Source organism: Anolis carolinensis, chromosome 1, assembly GCF_035594765.1.
Source record: "Anolis carolinensis isolate JA03-04 chromosome 1, rAnoCar3.1.pri, whole genome shotgun sequence".
NCBI lineage: Eukaryota > Metazoa > Chordata > Lepidosauria > Squamata > Dactyloidae > Anolis > Anolis carolinensis.
This window is the reverse complement of record NC_085841.1, coordinates 289,504,562-289,521,286: the sequence shown is the minus strand read 5'-3', so window position 1 is coordinate 289,521,286 and position 16,725 is coordinate 289,504,562. Positions and strand designations below refer to the sequence as shown.

The 16,725-nt window shown below is 41.6% G+C and overlaps 1 long non-coding RNA gene across 1 annotated transcript in view; it reads right to left on the bottom strand.

Moving 5' to 3' along the window:
• Nucleotides 1–15,545, bottom strand: part of LOC107982688 (uncharacterized) — a 33,588-nt gene extending 18,043 nt beyond the window's left edge. Inside the window, exons 1-3 of the long non-coding RNA XR_001730141.2 lie at nt 14,118–15,545; nt 5,033–5,104; nt 3,084–3,239 (exon numbers count right to left, since the gene is read on the bottom strand). This is a non-coding gene — a long non-coding RNA (uncharacterized LOC107982688). The remainder of the gene's footprint in view (nt 1–3,083; nt 3,240–5,032; nt 5,105–14,117) is intronic.
• Between the last annotated feature and the right edge of the window lie 1,180 nt (nt 15,546–16,725).

Sequence of the window (16,725 nt, the reverse complement as noted above, 5' to 3'; positions counted from 1 at the left end):
CAACATTTAAAGGCAAAAGATAGTTTTAAGGAGAAATTTTAGAGAAAGAGGGAGTTACATGAAATCAGTGTTGATTCACATTATAATAAACTGTAACATGAAAAACACAATCAAATGCAACCCTAATTTATCTGGATGAGCTGAACACAACCAAAAGAGATGGGTAATCATGTTCTTAACTGTACATGAGAGTCATGTTTCATGGGTTTTCTGAATGTCTACGGTCATCAATAAAATTTAGGACAGTCATCCCTCCACATTTTCAATTTTGACTTTTGAAGATTTGATTATTCACAGAATTGATTAAAAACTGTTCTCTCTAGGAAACTCTGGGTCCTCCAGTGTGACTCTATAGTCTACTTCTTCCAGTCATGCTGGAGGATCTACAGATTCATATAGAAAAAACCTCTCTAGAATCGCTAGATTCTCCATTGTGGTCTCCAGAGGAAGTTGACCCTAGACTTGTGCTAGATGAGATAGAAATTCCAAGATAGGTGTTTTCTCAGGTTAAAAATAGCAATTTCTTGTCTATTCCAACATCCCCACCTGCCTCCAACAGACAAGAGTTCTTTCTCCCACCCTGGACCTTCCACACAGGGCCGGCCCCACTCATGCGGCAGCTGACGCCGCCGCCTCGGGCGCAGGCCCGGGGGGGCGCCGTCAGGCTGGGCGGGAGGCGGGGCACCGCCCTGACGGTGCCCCGCCTCCCGCCCAGTGCGCCCTGGCCCGTCTGGCCTGCTTGAAAAGGCCAGACGGGCGAGCGGGAGTAGCGTGGGAGGCGGGGCCAGCTCTGACGCCGCTCCCCCCCCCGCCCAGCGTGCCTTGGCCCCGCCTCCCACGCTGCGTGGGAGGCAGGGCCAAGGCACGCTGGGCGGGGGGGGGAGCGGCGTCAGAGCTGGCTCCGCCTCCCACGCTACTCCCGCTCGCCCGTCTGGCCTTCCTAGAAGGCCAGAAAGCAGCGGAGGTCCCTCCAGGCCGCGATTGCGGCCTGGAGGGACCTCCGCTGCTTTCTGGCCTTCTAGGAAGGCCAGACGGGCGAGCGGGAGTAGCGTGGGAGGCGGAGCCAGCTCTGACGCCGCTCCCCCCCCGCCCAGCGTGCCTTGGCCCTGCCTCCCACGCAGCGTGGGAGGCGGGGCCAAGGCACGCTGGGCGGGGGGGGGAGCGGCGTCAGAGCTGGCTCCGCCTCCGCTACTCCCGCTCGCCCGTCTGGCCTTTCCTACCAGGCCAGAAAGCAGCGGAGGTCCCTCCAGGCCGCAATCGCGGCCTGGAGGGACCTCCGCTGCTTTCTGGCCTGCTAGGAAGGCCAGACGGGCGAGTGGGAGTAGCGTGGGAGGCGGGGCCAACTCTGGCCCCGCCCCCCCCGCCCAGCGTGCCCTGGCCCCGCCTCCCACGCAGCGTGGGAGGCGGGGCCAGGGCACGCTGGGCGGGGGCGGGGCCAACTGTGGCCCCGCCCCCTCACTAATCGCCATGGCCCCGCCTCCCACGCAGCGTGGGAGGCGGGGCCAGGGCGCGGGAGGCGGGGCCGGTGGCGGGGGCGCTTTTCAGCACCCCCGCTTCCCATTAAAAATTATCTCCGGCCGGCCCTGCTTCCACAGATATATAAACCTCTCTTGCCTAGTTTCCAACATACCTCACAACCTCTGAGGATGCCTGCCACAGATGTGGGTGAAACATCAGGAGAGAAAACTTCTGGAACATGGCCATACAACCCAAAAGACTCACAGCAACCCAGTAATTCCGGCCATGAAAGCCTTCAACAATACATTGTATTGGAAATATTTGGAAACTAGATACAGATTGAATTGAAGAGGTGAGTTGTACCTGGGCTTCTAAATTGGGAGTGCTTACACTAGATCTCTTTAATGTAGTTCCATACTTTTCAGGAAATCAGATTGGATTGATAAGCAGTGCCTACCAATGTTTCAACAAGATGGAGGAGCAAGATGGTGGACTTTCCAGATGGACTCCCAAGTATTAGTGTTAGGTAACTTTCCACAGATGGATGTAATGGTTTGTGTGGATGTAAATGAGACCATGAAAATAAAGAACCAGTACTGTAATTTCTTTCAGACTATAATTAGCTGCATTTCCTTTTGTAATCTCCAAAACCTAAGAAGTGTGCAACCCTGTCATTGGAGCAATAGGATAATTATTGTAGTACAAACTGTTAAAAGTAAAAATATCCCTCATTTTTCTTTGATGTTTAAGGAAGAATAATTAATTCAAAGACATGCAAAAATTAGGGGAATTTAAAATACAAAACAAATGGAGTCTAGTCTTGTTGAGATACTGTGTGTCTTTCATAGACATTTCCTAGCTTGCCCAACCACAATGGAGCCCCTGCCACTTTTCAGATTTACACTAGAGGGGAGTTGGTTTATCCTAGAGTACAGCAACATCATTAAACCATTCCAGTTAAAATGGGTATGACTTGAAAGGGCTCTTGCCACAGCTCTGTGCTCTCTCTGTGAACTGTGTCATTTCCGGAATATGGAAAATTAAAACAACATTAACATACTTCTTCATAAAATAGACTCTACAAGGCATATGAAAGCTTTTGCTTTGTATAAGGGGTGGGCAAGTATCAATCTTGCTGGCACTTTTTTCTCCTTAAATCACCAATATCCAGGTACCTTCCCTTAGAATCAAAGAACAGGTTACCTTTGAAAGCATTCTGGATCTGAGTTTGTTTTCACCACTAGAGTTGAACTGAACCCACAATCTTTTCTCAGAATAATCTGGAGTCCATTCACACAACACTGTTATTGTGTTTTGATACCACTTTGTCATAGTACAGTCCTACAGAATCCTGGGATTTCTAGTTCAAAAAAAGAATATTTAGAATTCTCAGTCAAAGAGGTCTCATGGCACACCAAACTACAAACTCCAGGACTCTATATGATGTAACCTTGGTAATTAAAGTAGAATGACAATACTAACCCAATGGATAGCTCAACTGGCCTGTGGATTTGATCTTCTCTTGATCTTTCTAACTAATTTCTTAGTTTGATAGGTCAACCACTTCTTTCTTTGAAATCATTTTATTCAAGGAAAATAGACTCCTGAATTTGAAAAGTAGGTACCTCATGTTGACTGATCCTCATTGATGTCTGAAACCTTCATACTTTAGGCACTTTCTGCAACCAAGTCAAGGTTCTCTTGTTAATTTCTTGTTTTGCCTTTGATGGATTTTCTGAAACAGTCCCGACTCTTTTGTGTACCAATCCTATAGCAGGGAACTAAAACAATCATGGTTCTTGCACAACTGTCAAAACATCTTATGGGTAATAGTAAAAACATACTTATAAAGTGAATATGTGGTGTTAAACTGGGGGGAGAGAGCCATAAGAACCCAAAAGGTGGGGATCAGTACCACGTTATTATTATGAGAAAACCCAATACACCACTCAGGTCCCCACCACTCAGACTGGTTTGTGTGTTAGGTGGATCTGCAACTTATGATTAACTGTAATTGATGCAATATGTTAAGAAACAATTACTTAACTCAGTTCCTTCACTTCTATTGAAATAAGAAAATAGTATGCTGAGGTGGTCATCCTCAAAAGTTGTACTTGTAAATAAAGTTTTCCCACTTATTGCAAGAAGGCAGCCCAGTACAAGTAATCTGAGGTTTGCAGTCAGAGTATTGTTTGAGTTCAACTAAATTTATTGCCCGTCTAAGGAAAGTGGAATGCACTCCCCTTGGTTTTGTGGCAGCATTGATTTGCAATTAAATTCTGTTGGCCTTCATAAATGAAACAGCATGTCTATAATGGAGGTACATATGATGTGTATTATGACTATATAGAGCACAGCAAATCTTGCTTCATCTGACAGCAACTAGCAGAGTGCTTTAGTCATTTCAAACAAGAATTTGTACAATTCTGTTTGCAGGGTTTTGTGATTTAAATTAAACATCAAATGGCAAAATTGTTTTTGTGATCTTTGTTGTTCTAAGGAATTGTTTATTCTCTTAACAGTTATTGACAGAGAATTGCTTAAAAACATATTCAAGTTAGTATTGCTTTGTCATTCTTGTTAACTTGCAGTTCTATATAACTGCTAGTCCAATTTTCTACTGGAAAAGCTTTCATGAATTTACATAGATTGCTTATATTTTTTAATTTTAATTAATTAACATTTCCATCCTGCCTTTCTTTCATTGGGTCCAAGAATACCCAATTCTCCCACTCTTCACTTTATCTTCACAACAACTTTGTGGTGGGACAGTCTGAGAAGGGACTGACCTAAGGCCATCAAATTAAACTCATGGTTCATTATGGACTTTTACCTGGATTACTACACCACATTGTCTACAACACTCAGATTACTACACTCCATTATCTGGTTGCATGAGGAAGTCAGACAGAAGCTTTTTGAAGTATTGTGCAAAAAGACAAGACTTGTTTTTTTAAAAAAATATTAAGACAAATATTGTAGTATCATTTGCATCCTTGCATAGAAGAAAAGAAGAAAATGCATCATGCGCAGCCTTAAAATTAATAATTTTGAGACTATAACAACTGACATGGGAGTTGTCAACTACCATTGTTTGCACACCACAAAATACTAATTTGCAGTGGAAATGAAATAATGAGGTGGCCATCAATAGCTGGGACTGAACAGAATACAATGGTGGAACATGGCATAGGAGGTGAATTAATAAAACCAGTGTTGGTTTCTGTTATAATACCCAGAAAATATAAAGTGGAAACTATGCCAGATGCCACCGTAACATAACTTCCTCATTCCTCTTGTGGGGAAAAATAAGTGTGTGAGATGTTCCTCCTCTGGAAACATCTCCCATCATGCATCTTGCACATGCTAGAAGTTTACCGCTATGAACAGAAACCTTACCTCTGGACAAAAGGAAGGGACATTTAAACACATGCACACACAAATTCCCTGCTTTAAAGCATGGATAACAACTGCTGAAACAGCCCTACAGCTGAAAACAGAACCTCTTCTATTAGCCAACTTCTTTCTCCCCCTCTTTCTTCACAGTCACAATTACTTATATATTTTTACTCACCTGAAGTAGAATGACATCTCATGGCCTTGGGCTGCTTTTGCCACTCTTTTCATGTTGGGACCACCTTGTGCCCTACAAAGAATATGTCAGAGATTCCATTCAAGGAATCTGTGTTCTGTTGTGCGCTTACACAGAACATCTGGTTCTGATATAGCCATTTTCATTGAGAAAAATGTAGTCTGAAAGCAGGGCTGAGCAAGAAACTTGGAGGCCCCCTGCAAAAGAATTTATGGGTCCCTTTTGAAGACATCAATTGAGCAGTTTATTTGTAATGATGTCTATATTTACAATTTATTAATTTTATATATTATATAATAAACATGCACACTGTCTCTCAGCCATATTATGTTATTGTAGTTGTACATATGTGCTTTATCAATAACAAACCAGTTTTTAGAAGGGGAATCAGCTATCCTCAAAAAAAAAATCATTCTTACTACATTGGGAGGGGGAATGCTCTGGGGTTATTTAGTGAAGTAATCTCTTAAAGTCCACTTGGGAGTAGACCCAATAAACCAAGCTAGTCTGGTTTGCTGGAAGATCAGAAAACGACTTCACTTTTTCAAAACCCAGTTACAAACTTACAAATATTTTGTACACTGTTGACATCATCAACAATAGGTAATAATTTTATTTTAATTCATATTTTGTAAGAAAATAAGTAACATTGGGGAAAATCATTTTCCTGAGATAAAAGATTTGAGAGTTTTTAAAAAAAAAAAAAAAGATTGGAGAATTTGAAATTGGCAGACTCATTCATTGTGACTCAAGGCTTTGAGTGTTTAGCTCTTAAAGATCTGGCTTTGAATTGTTGTGGTTATTCTGTCAGGTTTGTGCTGAATTAAGGTTTATGTATGAATTAGGGGTGACATAGTTTCAACTTGATGCTCTCTAGTTTTTCATTTATTTCTTCTTTCTATTCAGCTAAATGAGGACTGTTGCCACATCTTTTTATGATTAGTTTCACAGGTCCCATCCAAACAAGCTGTAGATAATATACTCTTGAAGGGATGAGAATTTCATGTTGTTTTTCTGGTTTGGTAGAGAATTAGAAATGCCCCCCCCCCCCAAGTAACCACAGGATGGAATCACAAAACTATAACTGTATAGTGTGAGAGGTCCACTGGTTTTACTACCTTAGGAAGATTTTTAGCCAACATTAAATATTGAAATGATGCATTCTACTACCACACCCATAAGGTTCAGCATTCTAAGAAAAAAAATCATTTAGGCCACTTTTTCTATATCCAGTGTAACTAAAATATGAAAGACATGAGTTTTATTTGGAAATTATCCCCCATACATTCTTTGAAGAGATGGCGGTACATCTGTTTTGTAAAACTCTAAATTATGCAATTATCCAAAGATTGATCTCATGGTAGATACATAAAAAGTTCAGTTGTCAAGATAATATTACATCAGCAAGAAAAAACCAAAATACCATAATAAAGAATTGATGGGCCATAGACAAAACTATTCCACAAGTGAAAAACAATACAATCAAATTAAAATGTTTTAGGGAAATGAAGCATTTTGAAGGGGTACCATAAGAGCACAAGGCTAAACTCTATTATGCTATTTTTTGGAATGATATTTTATCGCTGGGGAAGAAAAGATATCAGAAAAAGGCAACTTTTTTACAGATGGAATTGATGACCTCATCAGATGCAGTCTTCTCCGTGTTTCTCTATGCTGCCGAAATGGAGGCAAGACAAATTCTGGAAGGACTCCGTGGAGCTCCATTTCATCAGTGTAGAGAAACTGAGCCCAGAGTGCCTTTTGAGGAATCAGTTATTACCCGACTCCAAATGACACAAAGCAGGGGAATGATGGACTTCTACAGGGAAAGGATATGGGATGGCAGAAGATGGACTTTGACGGGAAGGAACAGAGTAAGACTGCTCCCTCCATTGTCTCCCGCTGTCCCGTCTTTCCCCCTCTTTCCCTCCACTCATGTGATGAGTTTCTTAGTAAGGAAAGTCATCTTGCAAATGTATGTGCACGTTTCACTGAATGGGAATGATACTGAGAAAGATCCAGCACATGTACCCACCACTCTAGTCTCACAGGGTGTCGAGGTACACAACATGCCTTCCGCTGGTGATATTAAAATTAGGGCAGGTTCACATGGGAGGATATCCTGGCCCCAGACCCTTCACTACTTAAAATGGTCTGCTGGATGGCTAACTAAAGATGCATGAGAAACAGAGAAGTAAGATTGCTTCACTCCACCCAACCACAAAATAGGCATTAGTCACTGTCATGTGTTACCCTTGGTTGCTACGAGACTTAAATGATCTGTGTTCCAGCCTTTGCTTTTCTTGTTTCACTACCCCTGGCTTTCTGGTAGGCCAGAGGTGGAGAAAGCTGAACTCTACAATGCAAGAAAGGAAGGTGGGGAATAATTTTGTCAACATCCTTGGAGTCCTCATGGACAACAAGTTAAACATGAGCCAACAATGTGATGTGGCTGCTAAAAAAAACCAACGGGATTTTGGTCTGCATCAATAGGAGTATAGCGTCTAAATCCAGGGAAGTGATGCTACTCTGCACTTTGCCTGGGATCTACGACTTAGTCTCCTGTTTTTAATACTGTATCCTGCTTGTTGATTTTAATGATTGTTTTTATTGATGTTGATGTTTTTTACTGGAATAATTGTTTTATTGCTTGTTACTGTTATTTGTTTGTTTTATCGGGCCAGGCCCCATGTAAGCCGCCCCGAGTCCCTTCGGGGAGATGGGGCGGGGTATAAAAATAAAGTTATTATTATTATTATTATTATTATTATTATTATTATTATTATTATTATTATTATTATCACCCCTCTATTCTGCCTTGGTCAGACCACACCTGGAATACTGTGTCCAATTCTGCGGTCTCTATGAATTGAATCAACTTTACTGGGGTTTTTATCTAGATATCACCAATTCAGTGTAGTTTTTTGAAAAGCCCTTTTATCAGGGCTAGCAAATGCTTGAGAAAGCAAAATTCCAAATGTAGCATTGATTTGATATAGTTTTTTTAAAAATCAGTGGTTGCACAAGCAGTCGATCTAAGATTTGGGCTGAATTAAGCATGCTTGAATCTTTTTGCTATGTTCAGTCCTTCACAGAAAGGCAGTTCATACAATGCACAGGGCAAAAAAAAGAGGGCTTGAGGCTCCAAATGGGGAAAGTTAGAGCAGGGAGGGGGAGACACAAAACCCCCAAATAAAAAATAAACCATATGGAATCCACACTCAGATGCCTTTAAAACAACCACAAACATTCTTGCTGCCTCAAGCTGCAAATGTCGTGAAACAATTACTGGGCTGGAGGACTTCAAAGGTTCACTGAGAGCAGCAGATTTATTTTTCAATCAAACCCAGGAATGGCCTTTTTTCTCAATGAAACTTCAGCCAGGCTTCCTGATTCAAAAAAAGGAAGAAAAAAAACCTGTTCCGCTTGGCTTGACCACTCCATAACCTTAAGAGAAGCTCTGCAACTTCAAAACAAAACAAAACAAAACAAAACCTGTGAGTCATTTGAAGTGAAAAGGGCATTCGCAACTTTCATAAAAATTTGAAAACTTCTGCATTGCCTGTTTAGAGGAAATTGATAAGAATTTATGAAATAAATAAGAAATGTGAAGGAAAGATACGTAAGGCCTACAACTGTTTAATTAAATTTCTGGAGTAAGTCTAAGTTTGTATTTAATTGATTGCTTTAATTAATGTTGAGGATAACAGTATAACTAGAGTACAGAATGAAGCTCCACTGAGCACCATTCATGACCGTACTGTGATCTAGTTTTAGGAAAATTGATCTTCATTTTTTAAGTGAGAGAAGTGCAGTCCCTGGAATGTATATCTTGGCTTATTTCATTCTTACACATGAGCATGAACATTTTCCCAGTGCTTCTTCCTGTCAAGTGAGATCATGAGAATTTTTGAATTGTTCAACTTTTTTTTCATATTCTAGGATTTTTGGATGAAAATTTTCATTTCCACCAAAAAAAAAAAAAGGGGGGGGAGGGTTGGACAAAAAGCCACCTTTTGGGCCAAAAACAATGTTTGGGTAAAGTGCTATTCTATGCAAAACTGTTTCGGTGCAAAAAAAAAAAAAACCAAAAAAAAAAAACAATAGCTTTTGTGCAAAATCCACCAATAATTTTAAAAGGATAAAAAGGTTCATGATGGTTTCTAACTTGAAACAAGAAATTTTGCAAGTATTATTTAGATCCCTATATTATTCTAGACATTGTCAATTTTAAAAAGTTATTGAGGACTAGTGGGCTAATCTTGTCCCCTAGAAAACCACACTCATAGAATTCTGGAGTTAGAAGAGACCTCATGGGCCATCCAGTCCAACCCCCTACCAAGAAACAGGAAAATCACATTCAAAGCACCCCTGGCAGATGGCCATCCAACCTCTATTTAAAAGCCTCCAAAGAAGAAGCCTCAACCACAGCCTTGGGGAAAGAGTTCCACTGCCGAACAGCCCTCACAGTGAGGAAGTTCTTCCTGATGTTCAGGTGGAATCTCCTTTCCTGTAGTTTAAAGCCATTGTTCCACGTCCTAGTCTCCAGGGCAGCAGAAAACAAGCTTTCTCCCTCCTCCCTATGACTTCCCCCCACATATTTGTACATGGCTATCATGTCTCCTCTCAGCCTTCTCTTCTGCAGACTAAACATGCCAAGCTCTTTCAGCTGCTCCTCATAGGGCTTGTTCTCCAGACCCTTGATCATTTTAGTCGCCCTCCTCTGGACACATTCCAGCTTGTCAACATCTTCCTTCAATTGTGGTTCCCAGAATTGGACACAGTATTCCAGGTGTGGTCTGACCAAGGTAGAGTAGAGGGGGAGCATGATTTTGCTGGATCTAGACGCTATACTACTATTGATGCAGGCCAAAATCCCATTGCCCCTTTTAGTAGCTGCATCACATTGGTGGCTGATGTTTAATTTGTTGTCCATGAGGACTCCAAGATCATTTTCACACATACTGCTGTCGAGCCAGGCATACCCCATTCTGTATCTTTGCATTTCATTTTTTCTACCTAAGTAGAGTATTTTGCATTTGTCCCTGTTGAACTTCATTTTGTTAGTTTCAGCCCATCTCTCTAGTCTATTAAGATCGTTTTGAATTCTGCTCCTGTCTTCTGGAGTGTTGGCTATCCCTCCCAGTTTGGTGTCATCTGCAAACTTGATGATAATGCCTTCTAGCCCTTCATCTAAGCCTTTAATAAAGATGTTGAACAGAACCAGGCCCAAGACGGAACCCTGCAGCACTCCACTCATGACTTTTTTACAGGATGAAGAAGATGAGCACCCTTTGAGTTTGTTCACTTAGCCAATTACAGATCCACTTAAATGTAGTTTTGCCTAGCCCACATTTGACTAGCTTTTGCCAAAATGCCGACCTCCAAGGGAATTCAGATCTGTCAAACTTGATCTGTCAATATTGATCACAGCAGCTTTGGCTTGAATATGGCTGATGTGCATGGCAACATCTAGGAGGTCGGACTGCCCCATTCATTCCCAACAGCTTCTTCCTGTGTTCACACTTATGGTGCTTCTATGCTGATGCTATAATCCAGTTTGGAACTGGTTCAAAAGGAACTGGTTTCACTGCAGGTTGTTCGGCTTGCTATGCCTAGAACCAGATTGAAGACAAAAAGGTGATTACGTTGAACCTGAAACCTGGTGTCAAACTACTTTGCAGACTCCCCCCCCCCCATTTCCAGAGATACGCATTAGTGCACCAGAGGCATATGAGGCTAAAGGGGGGTGATAGTTAGCCGGAAGTAATCAATTACTCCTCCCAGGAAGTTGATTAGCCTCTTTATGCCCAACCATGCCCTTTAGGAATTTTTGAATGCACCCTTCTGGATTCTTTACTGTGCTTCAGCAGGAGCAGGTGTCTACGCACTCCACATTTTGTGGAGCCGATTTTGCCCAGAATCTGGGATATACTGGCATCTGCTGTGGCACATTTTTTATCTAAACTCATACTTATCTGGGGCTTTTTTTAATGCATTGAATACCCTTATGCAGTAAGCAGCTTTGAACTACATTATATGGTCAGTGTAGAAGTGCCCTTAATGTCTGACAAGAGCTCTTGCATTAACTCTTACTGAAGTTGGTGATTCTTATTCATAGAATCCTGTTGTTGGAAGGAATCACAAAGGCCATCTAGTCCACCCCAGCTTTGCAAGAATATATAATTAAAGTATTCCTTAAATATGCTTATCCAAGTTCTGCAGAAAGACTTCCAAAGAATGAGAATCCACTATCCTAAAAGGCAGAATATTGGACCTATTCTGATTGTGAAGAATTTCTTTCTAATGTTTAGGTTGAATCTCTTTTCTTGTAGTCTGAATTTGCGGGTTCTTGCTCTAGTCTCTGAAGCAACAGAAAACCAACTCGGCATCTCTTCAGATATTTAAATATAGCTTTCATAACATTTCTCAAACTTCTCTTCTCCAAGCTAATCATGCCCAGGTCCCTCAGCTGTTAGTCACAGGGATTGGTTTCCAAACCACTTACCATGTTGGTTGCCTTCCTCTGAACACATTCCAGCTATGCTTGTGGCCACTAATTTGTGTGCAATCGCTGGAAGTACTAGATTTCAGTACCCATCGAAAAGCACCATGAATCAATTCAAATATATTTCAAATAGAGATATTTGCACAGAGAATCCATCTGTGGATTCTCTGTGTGCATAGATACAGACCTCTCTAGAGCCCTCTCAAGCATAATGAAAGCAAGTAGATTAAACAGGTGAGAAGGGGTCGAGCACTAGCCTTGTCTTATTTCATCCCTCCGTCTCCACTTCTGTTATCTTCTCTACAATTTGACAGAATGCTCTCCATGGAGGCTCTCCACATGAGTTGAAATCTTGAATTTTCCAGGATTTTCACTCACATAGATATATACAGATAATGGAATCTCTTCTCTTCTACATCCACTACTTTGCTGATGTAGAGGCTGATAAAGGGAATATGTTGGAAGGAAAGGGTTAGTATGCATTGAATGCTTCACTTTTAATCTGAGAAGAGTTTCAATGTAGTGGGATAGCTATGTTTGTGAATTATTAAAGAGTTCTCTTTATGTCTTTGCAGAGTGTTTCAATGCAATCCCATACAACTAATCTATCTCTCTCTCTCTCTCTCTCTCTCTCTCTCTCTCTCTCTATATATATATATATATATATATATATATATATATATTCCATAATAAAAGTGAAAACCCGTATGTGTGTATGTGGCACGGGTGTCCATTCACACAGACAGCCTCCAGCCTCCACAAACAGGCTACAGTTCCCACTGCTAAGGAGTCACCAAGTCACTTCCATCCACTGACATTACGGTTACAGTGAGCTCCCTGAACATGTATCCCAACCCTTGCCAATGTCCTCCCCAAATGCTATGGCCCACCACCCAAGAAATGCTTTCATTTGGGGATCATTTCATCCTAGATTTTGCATTTTCCTCCACCACAGGCAGGCATCCCAGGGTTCTCCATTGGCGTGGAATTTGCATGACCTCGCCTACTGCCCTTCCCTTTCAAATTTGTCTGCAGAACAAACACAGTAAAACTGAGCAGCAACTACATTTCCTGGAGGAGTTTGGAGATTGACTCCACATGGTGGAAGTTGTAGTTCACCCTGCATCAAGTCAGAGCCATGTGACTTGTACTGGGGAATGTAGAGGAGTTTTAGTTCACCTACACCCAGAATGCTATGAACCCAAACAATTATGGGTCAAACTTGCCATGCAGACCCGATATACCCACATTTGAATACTGGTGGGTTTGGAGGGGAATTGGCCTGGACATTTGGGAGTAGTAGGTACTGGGATGTATAGTTCACCTGCAATTGAACCCCACCCATGATGGACCAGGACTAAACTTGGCACACAGAGTTCCCATAACCAATAGAACATGTTGGACAAGTTTGGGGGGAAGGGAGTTATAGTTCACCTGCATCTAGAGAAACAGGGGCCCCCACCGACAATGGACCGGGACCAAACTTTGCAAAGAGAAGCCTCATGACCAACTGAACATACTGCAGGGGTTTGTGGGAATGGGCCTTGATTTTGGGCGTTGTAGTTCACATGCATCCAAAGAGCACTGACCCTAGCCAATGACGGATCTGGACCACACTTGACACACAGACTCAACATTGCCAGCTGTGGATACTGACAGATGTTTTGGGACACTTCCCCCGGGAATCTGGGAGTTGTAGTAGTTCACCCCCATCCAGAGAGCACTGCAGCCAGGCGATGACCAGCCAGCAATAGATCTGGACCACACTTGGTACACAGACCCAAAATGGCCAGCTTTGAATACTGGCAGGGTTTGGGGAGGATTGACATACGATTCTGGGAATTGTAGTTCACCCACTCCAAACAGAATACATAACATTCAAACACAAATAATGCCTTTTTCAAATAACCCAGGCACCGCCAGGTCCCCAGGCTAGTTCTTCTATATATCTAAAAAATGATATGAATATTTTTCTGTAAGCATTTCCTGCAGATTTGTTGTCAATGTTAGATAACTGTGCATTTTCTCTTTTTCTGAGGGAGCAGTGCATGCAATCTTTCAGTCTCATTTTGTCTTCACAACAAAAGTGTGAGATAGGCTAGAATAGAGGAAGTAAAAGCAGAAGAGATGGAGATACAGGCAGGGAGGGAAACAGGCTGAGGCCGAACTGCTGAGCTTCAATGAGAAATAGATTTGCACCTGGAATATGGATATGTGCAGTCCTGCTCCAAGATATTTTTATTTTTACAATTATGGAGCAGCAGAAGTGTGAAAGTGTGGGGTTACGAGGCTATACAAAAATAAGAATGCAGTTGCATGAATAGAAAGACTTGTGATAATGAGGGTACTCATGCCATCGTGTAGCCGCTATCAGTGATTGAGCAACTGCCATGGAATAGCAATCCTATGTGATTAAGTCATCTGTATGGAAAGAGAGTTGGTGCATAAACATTACACCAGGAACCAATTTTTTTTAACAGATACAAAAATTACTGGTGGAAAATGTGGCAGGATACATTATTCCAAGCAAACGCAAATCCAAAGTCAAAGAATAAATACCTGAGGATGGTTTGATTCTGTCTTCAGGTGATGAGATTTACCTGGACTTCTGGTTTTAAATTTTGAGATGTTCCAAAGACAAAACAGTATATCCAACCCCACAAATGCTAAACGGATGAACAAAAGAACAAACATTTTCAAAATTGGATATTTGCATGCATCCTCACCCCTCCTTTCCCCCAAACCTACATTGTTAAATAACCAAGCCCATATCCCACCCAGCCTTTGCAGATGCAGTCTTTTCTAAAGGCTGCCATTTACAGCAGACAGGAACTCCACAGCTGGCCGAAGCCTTTTCCCTGGCTGGGTCCCAAGGGGTTAACATTTGCTTTGACCCCGTTGTATAAAGTCAGGCATACAAGAATCATGCTGAAATAACATGCTTGCCCCTCTTTCCTTCCCCTCCCTTCCCCCTTCCACCTTTGAAGAGAACTGAGTCAGATTGTTAAAAATGAAACTGACTCATTGTAGAAGAAGTGGTCACTGGAATGGCATCCCCACAACTGCTGTGGTAAGAGAGGAAGCAGGCTGACCGCAACTGCCTTTGTGCTTGTTCTAGCTGTTTAGGTTCTAAAAGCCACAAAACCCCATTTGAAATTCCACCATTTAGCTGGGTTTGTGTAATGAGGTTACAATTCATAATAGGATCATTGAGGACTGAAAACAGGCAGCATAAAGTCTATCTGGACCTCTCTGCACAGTGCAGGCGCGAGTGCAATGATGTCATTTTTAATTAAAAGCCAACTCCCGCTGCCCCCATTGCACTAATAAATAGGATACAAATTCAGGATCCCTTCTCTTGGCTTTAGGGGAAAGGCCAGGCAACGACCCCAGCAGTGCATCCTCTTCTAGAAGGCATATGGCACAGCTTTAATGGAACTAATGCAGAAGTATTCGGCTTGGGTCATGCATGTCAGGATTTTGTTCCCATGCTGAAAAACAAGAGACATAAGTCAGGAAAGGGTAATCCAGGGAGAGCTCCTTGGTCATGTTTAGAGCAGCAATCATGCAGACCATGAGAAAGGTTTGGAAAGTTGTGCAGTGCTGTGCAGTTCTCAGTGGGATGCAACTTGGCATCATTCCAATTGCTTGAGAGTGATGACATCCATTTATCCCTCACAGTAAACTCACAAGCTTACTTTATCTGCCCAATTAGTCTGCATTTCCTTTGATCGCTTTACACTTATAGCCTGCTTTACACAAAATGCTGGGGAAGGGGGAAGAAATGAATCAAACCCTTCATTCAGGCAAGGGTAAGATTCATGCAGTTTTCCAGACGTTCTCAAACTACAACTCCCATCATCCCTCACCATAGCCGATGCTGCTGGGAGTTGTAGTCCAGCAATATTTTGGGGGCTGTGCAGTTCCCAGCCTCTAGTTCTGTGGTTCTCAGCCTCAGGTCCCCTGATGTTTTTGACCTACAACTTCCAGAAATCCCAGCCAGTTTACCAGCTGTTAGGATTTCTGGGATTTGAAAGTCAAAACATCTGAGGACCCACAGGTTGAGAACCACTGCTCTAGTTAATGCAAAAAAGGCAATCCCCAAAATGAGGAGGGGGTTATTTTCTAACAGCCCTGATCATGTCTTTGTTTGAATATATGGTTTTTACTTATTTATATATGAAAATATTTACATCCCACTCTTTATCCAAAGATATCAGTTTTTTTGCAATAAAATCAATTAAAAACAATACTTAATAAGAGTAATTTCAATAGATTAAAATATATCAAGTAGTTTATTAATTAAAATCCAGACAATTAAAATAGGCTAAAATAATTTAAAATATTGTGACCATAGTACAGTTACATTTTTGGTAATATCAAAAAGTGAACAGAGGATTGAAGCCACGCACCATTCTGTTTCCATGGGTTTTCTGTTGTTCATGTCTTTGTGTTGATCAGGTAGATTTGAAAGGACACTTTACTTTGCACCATCAAAGATCTTATTATTCAAGCAGGCTCATACTGAAGGATATGACCTTCCAGACACTGGGGATCCAAGCTATAATAAGGTTTTATATCATGATGAAAATGGAAAATGGCACTTCATAAACAAAACAAAAAACTTCTAAGGGACATGATTTCAGTCTAAAGCAAAACACAGCTTCTTCTGCACCATATTTTAGCCTTCAAACCACTTTTCCTGAAGCCAGAAGTAGCCTTTCCGCTTTGCTAGAAACAGGAAGCAAAACAAGAGGAGCATCTTTCAGCCATGGATTACATAAGTATTTGAACTGACTGATTCAAAATTTGAACATAATTTTGAGTAAATAAGGAAAATTGGTTGACAAATAAGGACAATTGGTTGAATACATAGTATATTACTTAGGCTACCTGTACATTTCTCGATGTGTGCGAGTAATTGCTCTATTGTTCTGTGCAATTGTAGTTTCATCCAAAGAAATTTTATTCCATTTATCCCTCTAAAGCTCTCAATGGAAGTAGGAGTCATAGGACCCACAAGGGTTCAGTTTAAATGGGACTGCTCTGGAGAAAAAGAATAAAAGACAACAATTTTCAGGTGTTTGTTGTGGAAACCCAAGACAAAGCAAGAAGGACTTAAAAGTCTTCAGTGGCACTGGAAAAGAAAAACAAGACAGCAGAATTG